Raw genomic sequence first — 17,203 nt, 5'->3', positions numbered from 1 at the left:
CCCACTCCCTCCCTCCCACTCCCTCCCTCACTCCCACTCCCTCCCTCACTCCCACTCCCTCCCTCACTCCCACTCCCTCACTCCCACTCCCTCACTCCCACTCCCTCACTCCCACTCCCTCACTCCCACTCCCTCACTCCCACTCCCTCACTCCCACTCCCTCACTCCCACTCCCTCACTCCCACTCCCTCACTCCCACTCCCTCACTCCCACTCCCTCACTCCCACTCCCTCACTCCCACTCCTCACTCTCCCTCTCTCTCTCCCTCACTCTCCCTCTCTCTCTCTCTCTCTCTCCTCTCTCTCCCTCCCTCGCCCTCTCCCTCCCCCTCTCTCTGTCTCTCCCTCCCCCTCTCTCTGTCTCTCCCTCCCCCTCTCTCTGTCTCTCCCTCCCCCTCTCTCTGTCTCTCCCTCCCCCTCTCTCTGTCTCTCCCTCCCCCTCTCTCTGTCTCTCTCTCTCCCTCCCTCGCCCTCTCCCTCCCCCTCTCTCTGTCTCTCCCTCCCCCTCTCTCTGTCTCTCCCTCCCCCTCTCTCTGTCTCTCCCTCCCCCTCTCTCTGTCTCTCCCTCCCCCTCTCTCTGTCTCTCCCTCCCCCTCTCTCTGTCTCTCCCTCCCCTCTCTCTGTCTCTCCCTCCCCCTCTCTCTGTCTCTCCCTCCCCCTCTCTCTGTCTCTCCCTCCCCCTCTCTCTGTCTCTCCCTCCCCCTCTCTCTGTCTCTCCCTCCCCCTCTCTCTGTCTCTCCCTCCCTCTCTCTCTGTCTCTCCCTCCCCCTCTCTCTGTCTCTCCCTCCCTCTCTCTCTGTCTCTCCCTCCCTCTCTCTCTGTCTCTCCCTCCCTCTCTCTCTGTCTCTCCCTCCCTCTCTCTCTGTCTCTCCCTCCCTCTCTCTCCCTCCCCCTCCTCCTCACACTCTTCCATAGAATCATAAAATCCCAACAGTGCAGAAGGAGGCCATTCGGCCCATTGGAGTCAGCACCGACCACAATCCCACCCAGGCCCTATCCCCATAACCCCATGCATTTACCCTGCTAATCCCCCCGACACTAAGGGACAATTTAGCATGGCCAATCCACCCAACCTACACATCTTTGGACACTAAGGGACAATTTAGCATGGCCAATCCACCTAACCTACACATCTTTGGACACTAAGGGACAATTTAGCATGGCCAATCCCCCTAACCTACACATCTTTGGACATTAAGGGGCAATTTAACATGGCCAATCCACCTAACCTACACATCTTTGGACATTAAGGGGCAATTTAGCATGGCCAATCCACCGAACCTACACATCTTTGGACACTAAGGGACAATTTAGCATGGCCAATCCACCCAACCTACACATCTTTGGACACGAAGGGACAATTTAGCATGGCCAATCCATCTAACCTACACATCTTTGGACACTAAGGGGCAATTTAGCATGGCCAATCCACCTAACCCACACATCTTTGGACACTAAGGGACAATTTAGCATGGCCAATCCACCCAACCTACACATCTTTGGACACTAAGGGGCAATTTAGCATGGCCAATCCACCTAACCTACACATCTTTGGACACTAAGGGGCAATTTAGCATGGCCAATCCCCCGAACCTACACATCTTTGGACACGAAGGGACAATTTAGCATGGCCAATCCATCTAACCTACACATCTTTGGACACTAAGGGGCAATTTAGCATGGCCAATCCACCTAACCCACACATCTTTGGACACGAAGGGACAATTTAGCATGGCCAATCCACCTAACCTGCACATCTTTGGACACGAAGGGACAATTTAGCATGGCCAATCCACCTAACCTGCACATCTTTGGACACTAAGGGACAATTTAGCATGGCCAATCCACCTAACCCACACATCTTTGGACACTAAGGATCAATTTAGCATGGCCAATCCACCTAACCTACACATCTTTGGACACTAAGGGACAATTTAGCATGGCCAATCCACCTAACCTACACATCTTTGGACACTAAGGGACAATTTAGCATGGCCAATCCACCCTAACCCGCACATCTTTGGACTGTGGGAGGAAACAAGAGCACCCGGAGGAAACCCAAGCAGACACGGGGAGAATGTGCAGACTCCGCACAGACAGTGACCCGAAGCTTTTCCCGTCACTCACTCTCTCTCTCTTTCTCTCTCTCCCCCTCACTCGCTCTTTCCCCACCCCCTTGCTAGCGCTCTCTCTCTCTCTCCCCTTCGCTCTTTCTCTCTCTGTCTCTGCCGCCTCTACTACTGCCTCTGGCAGCTCGTTCCAGACACTCACCACCCTGTGTGTGAAAAAATTGCCCCTCTGGACCCTTTTGTATCTCTCCCCTCTCACCTTAAACCTCTAGTTTGAGACTCCCCTACCTTTGGGGAAAGATATTGACTATCTAGCTGATCTGTGCCCCTCATTATTTTATAGACCTCTATAAGATCACCCCTCAGCCTCCTACGCTCCAGAGAAAAAAGTCCCAGTCTATCCAGCCTCTCCTTATAACTCAATCCATCAAGTCCCGGTAGCATCCTAGTAAATCTTTTCCGCACTCTTTCTAGTTTAATAATATCCTTTCTATAATAGTGTACAGTTCTGGTCCGGTTAGACCACAGTCGGAGCACCGTGTACAGTTCTGGTCCGGTTAGACCACACTCGGAGCACCGTGTACAGTTCTGGTCCGGTTAGACCACACTCGGAGCACCGTGTACAGTTCTGGTCCGGTTAGTCCACACTCGGAGCACCGTGTACAGTTCTGTTCCGGTTAGACCACACTCGGAGCACCGTGTACAGTTCTGGTCCGGTTAGACCACACTCGGAGCACCGTGTACAGTTCTGGTCCGGTTAGACCACACTCGGAGCACCGTGTACAGTTCTGGTCCGGTTAGACCACACTCGGAGCACTGTGTACAGTTCTGGTCCGGTTAGACCACACTCGGAGCACTGTGTACAGTTCTGGTCCGGTTAGACCACACTCGGAGCACTGTGTACAGTTCTGGTCCGGTTAGACCACACTCGGAGCACCGTGTACAGTTCCGGTCCGGTTAGACCACACTCGGAGCACCGTGTACAGTTCTGGTCCGGTTAGACCACACTCGGAGCACCGTGTACAGTTCTGGTCCGATTAGACCACACTCGGAGCACTGTGTACAGTTCGGGCCCGGTTAGACCACACTCGGAGCACCGTGTACAGTTCTGTTCCGGTTAGACCACACTCGGAGCACTGTGTACAGTTCTGGTCCGGTTAGACCACACTCGGAGCACTGTGTACAGTTCTGGTCCGGTTAGACCACACTCGGAGCACTGTGTACAGTTCTGGTCCGGTTAGACCACACTCGGAGCACCGTGTACAGTTCCGGTCCGGTTAGACCACACTCGGAGCACCGTGTACAGTTCTGGTCCGGTTAGACCACACTCGGAGCACCGTGTACAGTTCTGGTCCGATTAGACCACACTCGGAGCACTGTGTACAGTTCGGGCCCGGTTAGACCACACTCGGAGCACCGTGTACAGTTCTGGTCCGGTTAGACCACACTCGGAGCACCGTGTACAGTTCTGGTCCGATTAGACCACACTCGGAGCACTGTGTACAGTTCGGGCCCGGTTAGACCACACTCGGAGCACCGTGTACAGTTCTGTTCCGGTTAGACCACACTCGGAGCACCGTGTACAGTTCTGGTCCGATTAGACCACACTCGGAGCACCGTGTACAGTTCTGGTCCGGTTAGACCACACTCGGAGCACTGTGTACAGTTCTGGTCCGGTTAGACCACACTCGGAGCACTGTGTACAGTTCTGGTCCGGTTAGACCACACTCGGAGCACCGTGTACAGTTCTGGTCCGGTTAGACCACACTCGGAGCACCGTGTACAGTTCTGGTCGGGTTAGACCACACTCGGAGCACCGTGTACAGTTCTGGTCCGGTTAGACCACACTCGGAGCACCGTGTACAGTTCTGGTCCGGTTAGACCACACTCGGGGCACCGTGTACAGTTCTGGTCCGGTTAGACCACACTCGGAGCACCGTGTACAGTTCTGGTCCGGTTAGACCACACTCGGAGCACCGTGTACAGTTCTGGTCCGGTTAGACCACACTCGGAGCACCGTGTACAGTTCTGGTCCGGTTAGACCACACTCGGAGCACCGTGTACAGTTCTGGTCCGATTAGACCACACTCGGAGCACTGTGTACAGAGAGAGACAGAGAAAGAAGGAGACTGAGAGAGAAAGAGAGAGAGAGAGAAAGCAGTTTGTGTCCCATTGCTGCCTTGCTCCTGCAGAGGAAACGACTCTTGCGAAAGCCAGAGTTCCTGAACCACCTTCCCGTGCGTGCGGGAAGCCCACAGGAGCAGGAGGAGGCCTGGGGCGGTGTCCAGGGGCAGTTATCCCAGGCCTGGGCCTGAGTCCCGGGGGCGGGGGAACAGCCCAGCGACGGCCGGCCCTTCTGCGCTTGGTAGCTAGGCCGGGAACGGGGCCTGCCGGGATTGCTGGACCCCTGGGACACGGGGTGGTGGCTGTTTGCCTCGTACCCTCGGCCCCCGGGGGCAGAGCCGGGAGAGGTGGGGGGGGTAACTCAGGCCTGCCCCCGGAGGAGGAGCCGTGCACGGGTGGGAGTTTGGGGGAGATACGGGAGTGTTGGGGGGGCGCATTCCAATATGGCCGCCGCATTCCAATATGGCCGCCGCTGTCCGAGCTCGCATGTTGCCAGCGGTAACTGGAGGAGGCTGGCTTCTGGGACGCGACAGTCCAGAGTAACCCCCCCCCCCCCTGCTGAGAACATCACGCTCCAAATTTCTCCCCTCTGGGTCAACGCCCTCGGGCCTGTCATGTACACTCCCACCTCCCTGACGCACGGTTCACTAGGCCTCAGGCTTCTGGGCACACGCTCACTTCCTGGCGCCCTCCAGCAAGTCCGTATAAGGTCACAGCAGCTCAAACTTGGCAAATCTCTCAAACCGCAGGGAGAGAGAGAGAAGAGGAAGTGGGGACAGGTTGCGCAGAGAGAGATTCGATCGCAAAATTTCCACTCCTCAGAATCTGGGGTGTCAGCAACGGCGATTAAATTCAAAGCAAATCACTCCGTATCCAACCCCAAACCGTACCTGTCCTGGGAGTGTTTGATGGGGACAGTGTAGAGGGAGCTTTACTCTGTATCTAACCCCGTGCTGTACCTGTCCTGGGAGTGTTTGATGGGGGACAGTGTAGAGGGAGCGTAACTCTGTATCTAACCCCGTGCTGTACCTGTCCTGGGAGTGTTTGATGGGGGACAGTGTAGAGGGAGCGTAACTCTGTATCTAACCCCGTGCTGTACCTGTCCTGGGAGTGTTTGATGGGGGACAGTGTAGAGGGAGCTTTACTCTGTATCTAACCCCGTGCTGTACCTGCCCTGGGAGTGTTTGATGGGGGACAGTGTAGAGGGAGCTTTACTCTGTATCTAACCCCGTGCTGTACCTGTCCTGGGAGTGTTTGATGGGGGACAGTGTAGAGGGAGCTTTACTCTGTATCTAACCCCGTGCTGTCCCTGTCCTGGGAGTGTTTGATGGGGGACAGTGTAGAGGGAGCTTTACTCTGTATCTAACCCCATGCTGTACCTGTCCTGGGAGTGTTTGATGGGGGACAGTGTAGAGGGAGCTTTACTCTGTATCTAACCCCGTGCTGTACCTGTCCTGGGAGTGTTTGATGGGGGACAGTGTAGAGGGAGCTTTACTCTGTAGCTAACCCCGTGCTGTACCTGTCCTGGGAGTGTTTGATGGGGGACAGTGTAGAGGGAGCTTTACTCTGTATCTAACCCCGTGCTGTCCCTGTCCTGGGAGTGTTTGATGGGGACAGTGTAGAGGGAGCTTTACTCTGTATCTAACCCCGTGCTGTACCTGTCCTGGGAGTGTTTGATGGGGACAGTGTAGAGGGAGCTTTACTCTGTATCTAACCCCGTGCTGTACCTGTCCTGGGAGTGTTTGATGGGGGACAGTGTAGAGGGAGCTTTACTCTGTATCTAACCCCGTGCTGTACCTGTCCTGGGAGTGTTTGATGGGGGACAGTGCAGAGGGAGCTTTACTCTGTATCTAACCCCGTGCTGTACCTGTCCTGGGAGTGTTTGATGGGGACAGCGTAGAGAGAGCTTTACTCTGTATCTAACCGCGTGCTGTACCTGTCCTGGGAGTGTTTGATGGGGACAGCGTAGAGAGAGCTTTACTCTGTATCTAACCCCGTGCTGTACCTGTCCTGGGAGTGTTTGATGGGGACAGTGTAGAGGGAGCTTTACTCTATATCTAACCCCGTGCTGTACCTGTCCTGGGAGTGTTTGATTGGGACAGTGTAGAGGGAGCTTTACTCTGTATCTAACCCCGTGCTGTACCTGTCCTGGGAATGTTTGATGGGGGACAGTGTAGAGGGAGCTTTACTCTGTATCTAACCCCGTGCTGTACCTGTCCTGGGAGTGTTTGATGGGGACAGCGTAGAGGGAGCTTTACTCTGTATCTAACCCCGTGCTGTACCTGTCCTGGGAGTGTTTGATGGGGACAGCGTAGAGGGAGCTTTACTCTGTATCTAACCCCGTGCTGTACCTGTCCTGGGAGTGTTTGATGGGGGACAGTGTAGAGGGAGCTTTACTCTGTATCTAACCCCGTGATGTACCTGTCCTGGGAGTGTTTGATGGGGACAGTGTAGAGGAAGCTTTACTCTGTATCTAACCCCATGCTGAACCTGTCCTGGGAGTGTTTGATGGGGACAGTGTAGAGGGAGCTTTACTCTGTATCTAACCCCGTGCTGTACCTGTCCTGGGAGTGTTTGATGGGGACAGTGTAGAGGGAGCTTTACTCTGTATCTAACCCCGTGCTGTACCTGTCCTGGGAGTGTTTGATGGGGGACAGTGTAGAGGGAGCTTTACTCTGTATCTAACCCCGTGCTGTACCTGTCCTGGGAGTGTTTGATGGGGGACAGTGTAGAGGGAGCTTTACTCTGTATCTAACCCCGTGCTGTACCTGTCCTGGGAGTGTTTGATGGGGGACAGTGTAGAGGGAGCTTTACTCTGTATCTAACCCCGTGCTGTACCTGTCCTGGGAGTGTTTGATGGGGGACAGTGTAGAGGGAGCTTTACTCTGTATCTAACCCCGTGCTGTACCTGTCCTGGGAGTGTTTGATGGGGGACAGTGTGGAGGGAGCTTTACTCTGTATCTAACCCCGTGCTGTACCTGTCCTGGGAGTGTTTGATGGGGGACAGTGTAGAGGGAGCTTTACTCTGTATCTAACCCCGTGCTGTACCTGTCCTGGGAGTGTTTGATGGGGGACAGTGTAGAGGGAGCTTTACTCTGTATCTAACCCCGTGCTGTACCTGTCCTGGGAGTGTTTGATGGGGGACAGTGTAGAGGGAGCTTTACTCTGTATCTAACCCCGTGCTGTACCTGTCCTGGGAGTGTTTGATGGGGGACAGTGTAGAGGGAGCTTTACTCTGTATCTAACCCCGTGCTGTACCTGTCCTGGGAGTGTTTGATGGGGGACAGTGTAGAGGGAGCTTTACTCTGTATCTAACCCCGTGCTGTACCTGTCCTGGGAGTGTTTGATGGGGGACAGTGTAGAGGGAGCTTTACTCTGTATCTAACCCCGTGCTGTACCTGTCCTGGGAGTGTTTGATGGGGGACAGTGTAGAGGGAGCTTTACTCTGTATCTAACCCCGTGCTGTACCTGTCCTGGGAGTGTTTGATGGGAGGGACAGTGTAGAGGGAGCTTTACTCTGTATCTAACCCCGTGCTGTACCTGTCCTGGGAGTGTTTGATGGGGGACAGTGTAGAGGGAGCTTTACTCTGTATCTAACCCCGTGCTGTACCTGTCCTGGGAGTGTTTGATGGGGGACAGTGTAGAGGGAGCTTTACTCTGTATCTAACCCCGTGCTGTACCTGTCCTGGGAGTGTTTGATGGGGGACAGTGTAGAGGGAGCTTTACTCTGTATCTAACCCCGTGCTGTACCTGTCCTGGGAGTGTTTGATGGGAGGGACAGTGTAGAGGGAGCTTTAGTCTGTATCTAACCCCGTGCTGTACCTGTCCTGGGAGTGTTTGATGGGAGGGACAGTGTAGAGGGAGCCTTACTCTGTATCTAACCCCGTGCTGTACCTGTCCTGGGAGTGTTTGATGGGGGACAGTGTAGAGGGAGCTTTACTCTGTATCTAACCCCGTGCTGTACCTGTCCTGGGAGTGTTTGATGGGGGGACAGTGTAGAGGGAGCTTTACTCTGTATCTAACTCCGTGCTGTACCTGTCCTGGGAGTGTTTGATGGGGGACAGTGTAGAGGGAGCTTTACTCTGTATCTAACCCCGTGCTGTACCTGTCCTGGGAGTGTTTGATGGGGGACAGTGTAGAGGGAGCTTTACTCTGTATCTAACCCCGTGCTGTACCTGTCCTGGGAGTGTTTGATGGGGGACAGTGTAGAGGGAGCTTTACTCTGTATCTAACCCCGTGCTGTACCTGTCCTGGGAGTGTTTGATGGGGGGACAGTGTAGAGGGAGCTTTACTCTGTATCTAACTCCGTGCTGTACCTGTCCTGGGAGTGTTTGATGGGGGACAGTGTAGAGGGAGCTTTACTCTGTATCTAACCCCGTGCTGTACCTGTCCTGGGAGTGTTTGATGGGGGACAGTGTAGAGGGAGCTTTACTCTGTATCTAACCCCGTGCTGTACCTGTCCTGGGAGTGTTTGATGGGGGACAGTGCAGAGGGAGCTTTACTCTGTATCTAACCCCGTGCTGTACCTGTCCTGGGAGTGTTTGATGGGGACAGTGTAGAGGGAGCTTTACTCTGTATCTAACACCGTGCTGTACCTGTCCTGGGAGTCTTTGATGGGGGACAATGTAGAGGGAGCTTTACTCTGTATCTAACCCCGTGCTGTACCTGTCCTGGGAGTGTTTGATGGGGGACAGTGTAGAGGGAGCTTTACTCTGTATCTAACCCCGTGCTGTCCCTGTCCTGGGAGTGTTTGATGGTGGACAGTGTAGAGGGAGCTTTACTCTGTATCTAACCCCGTGCTGTACCTGTCCTGGGAGTGTTTGATGGGGGACAGTGTAGAGGGAGCTTTACTCTGTATCTCACCCCGTGCTGTACCTGTCCTGGGAGTGTTTGATGGGGACAGTGTAGAGGGAGCTTTACTCTGTATCTAACCCCATGCTGTACCTGTCCTGGGAGTGTTTGATGGGGACAGTGTAGAGGGAGCTTTACTCTGTATCTCACCCCGTGCTGTACCTGTCCTGGGAGTGTTTGATGGGGACAGTGTAGAGGGAGCTTTACTCTGTATCTAACCCCGTGCTGTACCTGTCCTGGGAGTGTTTGATGGGGGACAGTGTAGAGGGAGCTTTACTCTGTATCTAACCCCGTGCTGTACCTGTCCTGGGAGTGTTTGATGGGGACAGTGTAGAGGGAGCTTTACTCTGTATCTAACCCCGTGCTGTACCTGTCCTGGGAGTGTGTGATGGGGACAGTGTAGAGGGAGCTTTACTCTGTATCTAAACCCGTGCTGTACCTGTCCTGGGAGTGTTTGATGGGGGACAGTGTAGAGGGAGCTTTACTCTGTATCTAACCCCGTGCTGTACCTGTCCTGGGAGTGTTTGATGGGGGACAGTGTAGAGGGAGCTTTACTCTGTATCTAACCCCGTGCTGTACCTGTCCTGGGAGTGTTTGATGGGGGACAGTGTAGAGGGAGCTTTACTCTGTATCTAACCCCGTGCTGTACCTGTCCTGGGAGTGTTTGATGGGGGACAGTGTAGAGGGAGCTTTACTCTGTATCTAACCCCGTGCTGTACCTGTCCTGGGAGTGTTTGATGGGGGACAGTGTAGAGGGAGCTTTACTCTGTATCTAACCCCGTGCTGTACCTGTCCTGGGAGTGTTTGATGGGGGACAGTGTAGAGGGAGCTTTACTCTGTATCTAACCCCGTGCTGTACCTGTCCTGGGAGTGTTTGATGGGGGACAGTGTAGAGGGAGCTTTACTCTGTATCTAACCCCGTGCTGTACCTGTCCTGGGAGTGTTTGATGGGGGACAGTGTAGAGGGAGCTTTACTCTGTATCTAACCCCGTGCTGTACCTGTCCTGGGAGTGTTTGATGGGAGGGACAGTGTAGAGGGAGCTTTACTCTGTATCTAACCCCGTGCTGTACCTGTCCTGGGAGTGTTTGATGGGAGGGACAGTGTAGAGGGAGCCTTACTCTGTATCTAACCCCGTGCTGTACCTGTCCTGGGAGTGTTTGATGGGGGACAGTGTAGAGGGAGCTTTACTCTGTATCTAACCCCGTGCTGTACCTGTCCTGGGAGTGTTTGATGGGGGGACAGTGTAGAGGGAGCTTTACTCTGTATCTAACTCCGTGCTGTACCTGTCCTGGGAGTGTTTGATGGGGGACAGTGTAGAGGGAGCTTTACTCTGTATCTAACCCCGTGCTGTACCTGTCCGGGGAGTGTTTGATGGGGGACAGTGTAGAGGGAGCTTTACTCTGTATCTAACCCCGTGCTGTACCTGTCCTGGGAGTGTTTGATGGGGGACAGTGCAGAGGGAGCTTTACTCTGTATCTAACCCCGTGCTGTACCTGTCCTGGGAGTGTTTGATGGGGACAGTGTAGAGGGAGCTTTACTCTGTATCTAACCCCGTGCTGTACCTGTCCTGGGAGTCTTTGATGGGGGACAGTGTAGAGGGAGCTTTACTCTGTATCTAACCCCGTGCTGTACCTGTCCTGGGAGTGTTTGATGGGGGACAGTGTAGAGGGAGCTTTACTCTGTATCTAACCCCGTGCTGTCCCTGTCCTGGGAGTGTTTGATGGTGGACAGTGTAGAGGGAGCTTTACTCTGTATCTAACCCCGTGCTGTACCTGTCCTGGGAGTGTTTGATGGGGGACAGTGTAGAGGGAGCTTTACTCTGTATCTCACCCCGTGCTGTACCTGTCCTGGGAGTGTTTGATGGGGACAGTGTAGAGGGAGCTTTACTCTGTATCTAACCCCATGCTGTACCTGTCCTGGGAGTGTTTGATGGGGACAGTGTAGAGGGAGCTTTACTCTGTATCTCACCCCGTGCTGTACCTGTCCTGGGAGTGTTTGATGGGGACAGTGTAGAGGGAGCTTTACTCTGTATCTAACCCCGTGCTGTTCCTGTCCTGGGAGTGTTTGATGGGGGACAGTGTAGAGGGAGCTTTACTCTGTATCTAACCCCGTGCTGTACCTGTCCTGGGAGTGTTTGATGGGGGACAGTGTAGAGGGAGCTTTACTCTGTATCTAACCCCGTGCTGTACCTGTCCTGGGAGTGTTTGATGGGGACAGTGTAGAGGGAGCTTTACTCTGTATCTAACCCCGTGCTGTACCTGTCCTGGGAGTGTTTGATGGGGGACAGTGTAGAGGGAGCTTTACTCTGTATCTAACTCCGTGCTGTACCTGTCCTGGGAGTGTTTGATGGGGACAGTGTAGAGGGAGCTTTACTCTGTATCTAACCCCGTGCTGTACCTGTCCTGGGAGTGTTTGATGGGGGACAGTGTAGAGGGAGCTTTACTCTGTATCTAACCCCGTGTCTCTGCGTGTTTGCAGTGTGGGCGTATCGATAAGGCATATCCATTGGTTTGTGGACATACGGCAATCGTTCTGGACATCGAGTGGTGTCCTCATAATGACCACATTATTGCAAGTGGTTCAGAGGATTGTTCTGTTATGGTGAGTTCCTCATTCTAGCATCCTGTTCTCACTGTCTATCCCTCCCACAGAGCGGCGCTCCCTCAGCACCGACCCTCCCACAGTGCGGCGCTCCCTCAGCACCGACCCTCCCACAGTGCGGCACTCCCTCAGCACCGACCCTCCCACAGTGCGGCGCTCCCTCAGCACTGACCCTCCCACAGTGCGGCGCTCCCTCAGCACTGACCCTCCCACAGTGCGGCGCTCCCTCAGCACCGACCCTCCCACAGTGCGGCGCTCCCTCAGCACCGACCCTCCCACAGTGCGGCGCTCCCTCAGCACCGACCCTCCCACAGTGCGGCGCGCCCTCAGCACCGACCCTCCCACAGTGCAGCGCTCCCTCAGCACTGACCCTCCCACAGTGCGGCGTTCCCTCAGCAACTCCCACAGTGCGGCGCTCCCTCAGCACCGACCCTCCCACAGTGCGGGGCTCCCTCAGCACTGACCCTCCCACAGTGCGGCGCTCCCTCAGCACCGACCCTCCCACAGTGCGGCGCCCCCTCAGCACCGACCCTCCCACAGTGCGGCGCTCCCTCAGCACCGACCCTCCCACAGTGCGGCGCTCCCTCAGCACTGACCCTCCCACAGTGCGGCGCTCCCTCAGCACTGACCCTCCCACAGTGCGGCGCTCCCTCAGCACCGACCCTCCCACAGTGCGGTGCTCCCTCAGCACCGACCCTCCCACAGTGCGGCGCTCCCTCAGCACCGACCCTCCCACAGTGCGGCGCTCCCTCAGCACCGACCCTCCCACAGTGCGGCGCTCCCTCAGCACTGACCCTCCCACAGTGCGGCGCTCCCTCAGCACTGACCCTCCCACAGTGCGGCGCTCCCTCAGCACTGACCCTCTCACAGTGCGGCGCTCCCTCAGCACTGACCCTCCCACAGTGCGGCGCTCCCTCAGCACCGACCCTCCCACAGTGCAGTGCTCCCTCAGCACCGACCCTCCCACAGTGCGGCGCTCCCTCAGCACTGACCCTCCCACAGTGCGGCGCTCCCTCAGCACTGACCCTCCCACAGTGCGGCGCTCCCTCAGCACCGACCCTCCCCACAGTGCGGCGCTCCCTCAGCACCAACCCTCAGCGCTGACCCGTTTTTCTAATCTCTCTCTCCATCCCACCCGGACAGATTTGGGAAATCCCTGAAGGTGGTCTAAAGGTTCCCATGACTGAACCCCTCGTGACGCTGGAGGGGCACTCGAAGAGGGTTGGCCTTCTTGCTTGGCATCCAGTTGCCTCCAATGTGCTCCTAAGTGCAGGTGAGTGAACCTCCCTCACCCTCCGCCTCTCCTGGAAGGGGTTTACCTCTCTCCGTTACTCAGTTAATGGTAGGGCGTTGGGGAGAGTTACAGAACAAAGAGATCTAGGGGTACAGGTTCATAGCTCCTTGAAAGTGGAGTCACAGGCGGACAGAGTGGTGAAGAAGGCATTCGGCATGCTTGGTTTCATCGGTCAGAACATTGAATACAGGAGTTGGGACGTCTTGTTGAAGTTGTACAAGACATTGGTAAGGCCACACTTGGAATACTGTGTACAGTTCTGGTCACCCTATTATAGAAAGGATATTATTAAACGAGAAAGAGTGCAGAAAAGATACTCCCGGGACTTGATGGATTGAGTTATAAGGAGAGGTTGGATAGACTGGGACTTTTTCCTCTGGAGCGTAGGAGGCTGAGGGGTGATCTTATAGAGGTCTATAAAATAATGAGGGGCACAGATCAGCTAGATCGTCAACATCTTTTCCCCAAAGGTAGGGGAGTCTAAAACTAGAGGGTGTAGGTTTAAGGTGAGAGGGGAGAGATACAGAAGTGTCCAGAGGGGCAATTTTTTCACACAGAGGGTGGTGAGTGTCTGGAACGAGCTGCCAGAGGCAGTAGTAGAGGCGGGTACAATTTTGTCTTTTAAGAAGTGTTTAGACAGTTACATGGGTACGATGGGTATAGAGGGATATGGGGCAAACGCGGGCAATTGGGATTAGCTTAGGGGTTTAACAAAAAAGGGGCAGCATGGACACCCACACGCACACACACAAAGAACAAAGAACAAAGAACAGTACAGCACAGGAAACAGGCCCTTCGGCCCTCCAAGCCTGTGCCGCTCCTTGGTCCAACTAGACCAATCGTTTGTATCCCTCCATTCCCAGGCTGCTCATGTGACTATCCAGGTAAGTCTTAAACGATGCCAGCGTGCCTGCCTCCACCACCCTACTTGGCAGCGCATTCCAGGCCCCCACCACCCTCTGTGTAAAAAACATCCCTCTGATATCTGAGTTATACTTCGCCCCTCTCAGCTTGAGCCCGTGACCCCTCGTGATCGTCACCTCCGACCTGGGAAAAAGCTTCCCACTGTCCACCCTATCTATACCCTTCATAATCTTGTACACCTCTATTAGATCTCCCCTCATTCTCCATCTTTCCAGGGGGAACAACCCCAGTTTACCCAATCTCTCCTCATAGCTAAGACCCTCCATACCAGGCAACATCCTGGTAAACCTTCTCTGCACTCTCTCCAATGCCTCCACGTCCTTCTGGTAGTGTGGCGACCAGAACTGGACGCAGTACTCCAAATGTGGCCTAACCAGCGTTCTATACAGCTGCATCATCAGACTCCAGCTTTTATACTCTATACCCCGTCCTATAAAGGCAAGCATACCATATGCCTTCTTCACCACCTTCTCCACCTGTGTTGCCGCCTTCAAGGATTTGTGGACTTGCACACCTTGGTTTCTCTGTGTTTCTATACTCCTAATGACTCTGCCACTTATTGTATAACTCCTCCCTACATTATTTCTTCCAAAATGCATCAAGTTGGGCCGAAGGGCCTGTTTCCATGCTGTAAACCTCGATGACTCTGTTCCAAAAGGCCTTTGACAAGGTGCCGCATGGGAGACTGTGAAATGAGTTCAGCGCCCATGGTGTGAAGGGTAAGATCTTGGCGTGGATAGAGGATTGGTTGACTGGCAGGAGGCAGAGAGTGGGGATAAAGGGGTCTTTCTCAGGATGACAGCCGGTGACTAGTGGTGTGCCTCAGGGGTCGGTGCTGGGACCCCAACTTTTCACAATATACATTCACGATTTGGAGGAAGGAACTGAAGGCACTGTTGCTCAGTTTGCAGATGATACAAAGACATGTAGAGAGACAGGCTGTATTGAGGAAGCAGTGGGTGCTACAGAAGGACTTGGACAGGTTCGGAGAGTGGGCAGAGAAGTGGCAGATGGAACACAATGTGGGAAAGTGTGAGGTTCGGCACTTTGGAAGGAGGAATGGAGGAGAGACTATTTTCTAAATGGGAAAATGCTTCGGAAATCGGAATCACAAAGGGATTTGGGAATCATTGTTCAAGATTCTCTTGAGGTTAACGTGCCGGTTCGGTCGGCAGTTAGGAAGGGAAATGCAATGTTAGCCTTCATGTCGAGAGGGCGAGAATACAAGAGCAGGGATGGACTTCTGAGGCTGTATAAGGCCCTGGTCAGACCCCATTGGGAGCAGTTTTGGGCCCCCGTATCTAAGGAAGGATGTGCTGGGCCTTGGAAAGGGTCCAGAGGAGCTTCACAAGAATGATCCCTGGAACGATCCCTGGAGTTTAACCCTGATAAATGTGAGGTGATTCGTTTTGGTAGGCCTAATTTAAATGTGGATTACAGGGTCAAAGGTAGGGTTCTGAAGACTGTGGAGGAACAGAGAGATCTTGGGGTCCATATCCACAGATCTCTGAAGGTTGCCACTCAAGTGGATAGAGCTGTGAAGAAGGCCTATAGCGTGTTAGCTTTTATTAACAGGGGGTTGGAGTTTAAGAGCCGTGGGGTTATGCTGCAACTGTACAGGACCTTGGTGAGACCACATTTGGAATATTGTGTGCAGTTCTGGTCACCTCACTATAAGAAGGATGTGGAAGCGCTGGAAAGAGTGCAGAGGAGATTTACCAGGATGCTGCCTGGTTTGGAGGGTAGGTCTTATGAGGAAAGGTTGAGGGAGCTAGGGCTGTTCTCTCTGGAGCGGAGGAGGCTGAGGGGAGACTTAATAGAGGTTTATAAAATGATGAAGGGGATAGATAGATTGAACGTTCAAAGACTATTTCCTCGGGTGGATGGAGCTATTACAAGGGGGCATAACTATAGGGTTCGTGGTGGGAGATACAGGACGGATATCAGAGGTAGGTTCTTTACGCAGAGAGTGGTTGGGGTGTGGAATGGACTGCCTGCAGTGATAGTGGAGTCAGACACTTTAGGAACATTTAAGCGGTTATTGGATAGGCACATGGAGCACACCAGGATGATAGGGAGTGGGATAGCTTGATCTTGGTTTCAGATAAAGCTCGGCACAACATGGTGGGCCGAAGGGCCTGTTCTGTGCTGTACTGTTCTATGTTCTATGTTCTAATGAAGAGCTTGTCGTATGAGGAACGGTTGAGGACTCTGGGTCTGTACTCATTGGAGTTTAGAAGGATGAGGGGGGGATCTTATTGAAACTTACAGGATACTGCGAGGCCTGGATAGAGTGGACGTGGAGAGGATGTTTCCACGAGTAGGAAAAACTCGAACCAGAGGGAACACAACCTCAGGCTAAAGGGACGATCCTTTAGAACGGAGATGAGGAGGAATTTCTTCAGCCAGAGAGTGGTGAATGTGTGGAACTCTTTGCCGCAGAAGGCTGTGGAGGCCAGGTCATTGAGTGTCTTTAAGACAGAGATAGATAGGTTCTTGATTAATAAGGGGATCAGGGGTTATGGGGAAAAGGCAGGAGAATGGGGATGGGGAAAATATCAGGCATGATTGAATGGGGGAGCAGACTCGATGGGCCGAGTGGCCTCATTCTGCTCCTATGTCTTATGGTCTTGTGGTCTTAACCCAGAAAGATATTGACGTGGGAGAGGAGGGGCAGAGGGAGAGAGAGAGGGGGGACAGAGGGAGAGAGAGAGGGGGGACTGAGTGAGAGAGAGAGGGGGGGCAGAGGGAGAGAGAGGGAGAGAGGGGGGCAGAGGGAGAGAGAGAGAGGGGACTGAGTGAGAGAGAGAGGGGGGGCAGAGGGAGAGAGAGGGAGAGAGGGGAGCAGAGGGAGAGAGAGAGAGGGGGGCAGAGGGAGAGAGAGAAGGGGGGCAGAGGGAGAGAGAGGGGGGCAGAGGGAGAGAGAGGGAGAGAGAGAGGGGGGACTGAGTGAGAGAGAGAGGGGGGGCAGAGGGAGAGAGAGGGAGAGAGGGGGGCAGAGGGAGAGAGAGGGAGAGAGTGGGGGGGACTGAGTGAGAGAGAGAGGGGGGGCAGAGGGAGAAGAGGGAGAGAGGGGGGGCAGAGGGAGAGAGAGAGAGAGGGGGGCAGAGGGAGAGAGAGAGAGGGGGGCAGAGGGAGAGAGAGAGGGGGGCAGAGGGAGAGAGAGAGGGGGGCAGAGGGAGAGAGAGAGGGGGGCAGAGAGAGAGAGAGAGGGGGCAGAGGGAGAGAGAGAGGGGGTACAGAGGGAGAGAGAGAGGGGGGGCAGAGGGAGAGAGAGAGGGGGGGCAGAGGGAGAGAGAGAGGGGGGGCAGAGGGAGAGAGAGAGGGGGGCAGAGGGAGA

At 54.4% G+C, this 17,203-nt stretch overlaps 1 long non-coding RNA gene across 1 annotated transcript; it reads left to right on the top strand.

The window, feature by feature from the left end:
- The first annotated feature begins 3,525 nt into the window (after window positions 1-3,525).
- LOC144491135 (uncharacterized) lies at window positions 3,526-12,919 on the top strand. Its single transcript, XR_013497402.1, has 3 exons — window positions 3,526-3,624; window positions 11,523-11,645; window positions 12,789-12,919. It is a non-coding gene; the product is annotated as an uncharacterized LOC144491135 (long non-coding RNA).
- Window positions 12,920-17,203: the final 4,284 nt, after the last annotated feature.

Source organism: Mustelus asterias, unplaced genomic scaffold (assembly GCF_964213995.1).
Source record: "Mustelus asterias unplaced genomic scaffold, sMusAst1.hap1.1 HAP1_SCAFFOLD_4530, whole genome shotgun sequence".
Taxonomy (NCBI): domain Eukaryota; kingdom Metazoa; phylum Chordata; class Chondrichthyes; order Carcharhiniformes; family Triakidae; genus Mustelus; species Mustelus asterias.
Note: the sequence above shows the minus strand (reverse complement) of the source record. Positions and strands in the feature narration are given on the sequence as shown.